Source organism: Schistocerca gregaria, chromosome 6 (assembly GCF_023897955.1).
Source record: "Schistocerca gregaria isolate iqSchGreg1 chromosome 6, iqSchGreg1.2, whole genome shotgun sequence".
NCBI lineage: Eukaryota > Metazoa > Arthropoda > Insecta > Orthoptera > Acrididae > Schistocerca > Schistocerca gregaria.
The window spans coordinates 58,497,523-58,503,522 of record NC_064925.1 but is presented as its reverse complement, the minus strand read 5'-3'; the positions used below and the strand labels follow the sequence as shown (position 1 = coordinate 58,503,522).

At 38.2% G+C, this 6,000-nt stretch overlaps 1 long non-coding RNA gene across 1 annotated transcript in view; it reads left to right on the top strand.

Moving 5' to 3' along the window:
* Positions 1–334: 334 nt before the first annotated feature.
* The window catches only part of LOC126277926 (uncharacterized), a 72,300-nt gene continuing 66,634 nt past the window's right edge, over positions 335–6,000 (top strand). Inside the window, exons 1-2 of the long non-coding RNA XR_007550622.1 lie at positions 335–415; positions 542–612. This is a non-coding gene — a long non-coding RNA (uncharacterized LOC126277926). The remainder of the gene's footprint in view (positions 416–541; positions 613–6,000) is intronic.

The window sequence follows — 6,000 nt, the reverse complement described above, 5'->3', positions numbered from 1 at the left end:
TCTGTCACTATTCCTACCGCCCTGAAAAGTTATTCCATGGTTAAGCTTGGAAACCGTCCAGAAATCGCCGGTTAAGATATCTCGAATTTATTCTCTGGTTAGCCGTTATTCCGCGTTCCTTCCATGGAGGTAAGTATTCTTACCTGCATGGTTCCTACAATGCGTTTCCCGTGCTATTCCGAGAATAGAGCTTAACCGGCTACTAACCGCGGATTGTACAACTGGCCCTACGAAAATTTACACTATTCGGCGCAGTTTGTATCCATATTAAATTTGAATTTTTTGTTCGTGTTGATATTAAGTTTGCATTTTGTGTACATGTTGATATTAAGTTTGCATTTTGTGTTCATTTTATTTACGTAATTTGAGTTTTCATAACATCACCACGTCTCCAGCAGTCTGTCTCGGCAATCAGGTCTGTATTGCACAACCGGGATTGTTGTAATGTTTGTGCCGCACAGGCAGAACAAGCTGTTCGTCGGTATTGGCATAAAGTGGATAATGTGCTTGTGCGATCACGTTTATTTGCAATTTCTTGCAGGACCTTCCAAAGACATCCCCGTTCCACACATTAAACCACAGCCAGCCAAAAGGGCTCAGGATCAGTTCCAGGTAAGAAAATTGTTATTCTTGTTGTTCTTCTCATGCATCAGCATTTGTGAAATGTTTAGGTTGAACATAGTGATGTCTGCCAAACACACTCAAAATTTATGCCTCTGTAGGTTCCCATTTGCACATACTCACATTTATATGCTCCCTTTCTTAACTTTTCATAACTTCACTGCAAATTAATTCAACAGTTTTTTATTCAGAGTTTTGTCACTTAACATCATATAGTTCAAGATGCAACTCGTCACTGCGGATTTCACTATTAGTTACGGAATCAAACATGTTTTATCTCATTTACATAAAGAACACAATATGTCTTATTTACTTCTCAATCTTCTACTTGTCCTGTTCAAGACTATTTGCATCGGACTTTCAAATTAATGGTCAAATGTTCAAGGCGTCCGATCCTGTCCGTCGGCTTTGAACCGTGACTTAAGGGTGTTACGGTGTGTGACGTCATGACGGCGCGGAGTTTAGTTTATGTGTGTGTTGTGTTTGTAGATGTCTTGTTGCGGTTGGTCGTGTCCTCTGGTGGTGTGTGTATGGTCTGCGTTTTATGTGATGTATTGGCTTCATTGAAGTGTGCATTTATCGGTCGTGATTGTTACAGAAGAACGGAAATTGGTTTCATTGGGTTAAGAATTACGTATCTGTTGTGCTTATGTGATTTCGGTGTCGTTTGCTGTTATTGGTTTGTTAATTCAATTTGTGGCTGCTTTTGTTAGGCATCGATATGACTTCTATGTTTAATAGTACCCATTTGCGGGCTGAAATGGGGGACATGTCCGTCATTAAGTTTGTGCAAATTTCTGGACTTGTGGCGGAGATAGTGAAATACGGCGTATGCAAGCAGAAAATGCGGATGGACAGAATTCCGGCGTCTCGGTTTTTTTTTTTTTTTTTTTTTTTTTTTTTTTTTTTTTTTTGGTAGGAGGGTGAGGGTTGAATGGGGGGGGGGGAGGGGGCGGGCGGGCTTGGCAGGTTGTGGGTGGGTTGGGAGTTTGTTTTCGTTGTGTGTGTGTGTGTTCCGTGGGGTTTTTCTGTGTTGCTGGGTCGGTGTTATTTACTGCATGTGGTTGTTTTGATATCGTTAGAGGTCATGGAAAGTGTCCGACTCCAATGTGTCTCGTTGTAGCTGTATGTGTTTTGGTATCGTGAGCTTCTGTTGACGTATATAAGTCAAGGGAAGTGTCATATTCCAATTTTTGTTGTTTTAGGTGTCGTTTTGTGGTATCGATAGTTGCGGTGTGATTCTAATTTTTGGAGTAGTTCGTTTTTATTTTGTGGTATCGATAATTGCGGTTGGTGTAGGGAAGTGACCGATTCCTATCGGTATTGCGAGTGTAGTGGAATTTGTGAATGTTGTGGTGTTTTTCTGCCGTCGTCTTGTGTGGTGTGGGATTGTGGTGTGTGTCTGTATGTGCTTATATTCAGTTTGTACCCACCAAATTACTTTCAATTTCCCGCACTGGTTGACTATATTTTTGGAGGGAGATGGGTTTGTTGGTTTTATCTGTATTTTCGTGGTTGTTGTGCTTATGTAATGACGTCATAGGCGCCATGTTGCTTACAAGTGCATACCTGCTAAAGCTAATGAACGACCACTAATGAACAAATAGTAATTAAGTGAAAAAGGAGGATTACTCGTTAGACTTTAAAGGAATTAAGAGTCCTTTCACAAATACACATTTCAGTTTTACATTCCAATACTATTCATTTCACTTTTACTAATACCATATTTAAGAAATCTGTACCTGCAGTAAGGTAATTATATTACAAATATAATGTTTCATGTAATGATTCACATGAATTCTGGCCCATAGTAATTTAACTAAATAAAAGCAGTTTTCGCTGCATCAACAAAATCTGTGCATATTACAGCAGGGTTGATCCATTCCTCTGTACTGTTCTTAAACGTATTTCATTAAACTAAAATTCACAGTATAAAAATATTGAATTTAATTGATGAAAGGAGAAAATATAAAAATGCAGTAAATGAATCAGGCAAAAAGGAATACAAACGTCTCAAAAATGAGATCGACAGGAAGTGCAAATGGCTAAGCAGGGATGGCTAGGTTTATCTCACTAGGGGTAAGATAGATACTGCCTACAGGAAAATTAAAGAGACCTTTGGAGGAAAGAGAACCACTTGTATGAATACAAGAGCTCAGATGGAAATCCAGGTCTAAGCAAAGAAGGGAAAGCAAAAAGGTGGAAGGAGTATATAGAGGGTCTATACAAGTGTGATGTACTTGAGGACAATATTATGGAAATGGAAGAGGATGTAGATGAAGATGAAATGGGAGATAAGATACTGCATGAAGAGTTTGACACAGCTCTGAAAGATCTGAGTCGGAACAAGGTCCCGGCAGTAGACAACTTTCCATAGAACTACTGATGGCTTTGGGAGAGCCAGTTATGACAAAACTGTACCATCTGGTGAACAAGATGTATGAGACAAGCGAAATAGCATCAGACTTCAAGAAGAATGTAATAATTCCAATCCCAAAGAAAGCAGGTGTTGACAGATGTGAAAATTACCAAACTATCAGCTTAATAAGTCACAGCTGCAAAATACTAACACGAATTCTTTACAGACGAATGGAAAAACTAGTAGAAGTCGACCTCGGCGAAGATCAGTTTGGATTCCGTAGAAATGTTGGAACACGTGAGGCAATACTGACCTTACGCCCTATCTTAGAAGAAAGATTAAGGAAAGGCAAACGTACTTTTTACCATTTGTAGACTTAGAGAAAGCTTTTGACAATGTTAACTAGAATACTCTCTTTCAAATTCTATAGGTGGCAGGGGTAAAATACAGGGAGCCAAAGGCAATTTACAATTTGTACAGGAACCAGATGACAGTTACGAGTCGAGGGGCATGAAAGGGAAGCAGTGGTTGAGAAGGGAGTAAGACAGGGTTGTAGCCTTTCCCCAATGTTATTCAATCTGTATATTGAGCAAGCAGTAAAGGAAACAGAAGAAGAATTCAGAGTAGGAAATAAAATCCATGGTGAAGAAATAAAAACTTTGAGGTTCGCCGATGACATTGTAACTCTGTCAGAAACAGCAAAGGACTTTGTAGAGCAGTTGAACGGAATGGATAGTGTCTTGAAAGGAGGGTATAAGACGAACATCAACAAAAGCAAAACGAGGATCATGGAATATATTCAAATTAAGTCGGGTGATGTTGAGGGAATTCGATTAGGAAATGAGACGCTTAACGTAGTCAAGGAGTTTTGCTATTTGGGGAGCAAAATAACTGATGATGGTCAAAGTAGAGAGGATATAAAATGTAGACTGGCAATGGCAAGGGAAGTGTTTCTCAAGAAGAGAAATTTGTTAACATTGAGTATAGGTTTAAATCTCAGGAAGTCGATTCTGAAAACATTTGTATGGAGTGTAACCATGTATGGAAATGAAATGTGGACGATAAATAGTTTAGACAAGAAGAGAATAGAAGCTTTCAAAATGTGGTGCTACAGAAGAATGCTGAAGATTAGATGGGTAGATCACGTAACTAATGAGGAGGTATTGAATAGAATAGGGAAGAAGAGGAGTTTGTGGCACAACTTGACAAGAAGAACGGACTGGTTGGTAGGGCATGTTCTGAGGCATCAAGGGATCACAAATTTAGCACTGGAGGGCAGCTTGGAGGGTAAAAATCATATAGGGAGACCAAGAGATGAATACATTAAGCAGATTCAGAAGGATGTAGGTTGCAGTAAGTACTGGGAGATGAAAAAGCTTGCACAGGATAGAGTAGCATGGAGAGATGCATCAAACCAGCCTCTGGACTGAAGACCACAACAACAACAGCAACAACAACAAATATACCAGGTTTAGGAAAACAAAAAATAATTACCTGGCTGGGGTATGTTGAGTATTTGATAGGATCCTGTATAGAGTAATTGCCTTTTGCTATTTCTTTTACATAAAGAAGATGCTTTCAGATAAGATGTAAGTAGTACTGTTTCTCCAGCTAGATACTTCTGAACGTGGTCTAGGCTTATGTCGTTTGTGGTTTTTTTTCTAATTCTAGCATGACCAGTGAGTGCAAAAAGTGTCTTCCTTACCTTTTCTTCCAGATTGGGTTCTTCTGTTGATTTGTTTAGTACTTTATTTTATTTTACTTACACATCTAGTTGTCTAGGACCAAATTGAGGAGCAAATCTCCAAGGTCATGGAACATGTCAGTATATGAAATTATAATGTAAAAGGAATAACAGGTAAAAATAAAATGTTTATGAATCCGAAAAAAGTCAGCCCATAAGTTTAAGTAAACACAATCAACAATACAACAAGAATCAGCTTAATTTTTCAAAGAACTCCTCGACATAATAGAAGGAGTGACCCATGAGAAAGCTCTTCAGTTTTGATCTGAAAGTGCGTGGATTGTTGCTAAGATTTTTGAATTCGAGTGGTACCTTATTGCAAATGGATGCAGCAGTATACTGCACACCTTTTGCACAAGAGTTAAGGAAGTGCGATCCAAATGCAAGTTTGATTTCTGTTGAGTATTAACTCAGTGAAAGCTGCTTATTTTTAGGAAAAAGCTAATATTGTTAACAAGAAATGACAGTAAGGAATACATATACTGAGAGGCCAGTGTTACCCAGACTCGTGAACAGGTGTCAACAGGAGGTTTGTGAATCATGTGTAGCACAATGTACAAGATGATTTGGACTTCAATCTAGTCATTAAAGGAGACAGTTTTTCAGGATTATCTATACTTCTACGTGTTATAGATTACAGGAGTTACAGCTGTATACATTAATTGCAGTTCAAGTATTCATTTACTGAATAGAAGCAGTGGCACTGTAGATACTCTCTAATAGATCTTTCAAAAGTATTAGTATTAGTTTACATTTTGTGTCATTTGGCAACTTGTTGAATGATTTAATTCCCAGTAGTGTGTACTTTCTGATGTAAATGAGTATTAGCTGGGAGTAAATGCAAATTACTTTTTAATCTAGTGTTGTGATTACATAAGCCACAGTTTTTACTAGTACTCTTATCATTTCCAATTACATTTCTTTTAACATACATTAGTGTGTTAAGAACAAACATGAAAGGTAGTAGTAGCACTTTCAGTGTTTTAAATATTGGTTTACATGGCTGCATAGCTCTGCTCCCTGTAATAATCCCAATTGGCTCTTTTTTTTTTATTCTGAAGATTCCCAGAGCTGCTGGTGAAACCCTGCTGAAGATGAGTCTGTACTTTGGGTGTGCGTTAACATATGTAGTATCGGCAGACATAAGAGCCTGTTCATTTATGCATCATTTCAGAGTACTTTAGGTAGCAGCCTGTATTCAGCTTGGCATTAACATGTTCAATACATTTGTCCCACTTTAGATTACTTTGAATTCAAATGCCAAGAAATATTGTTA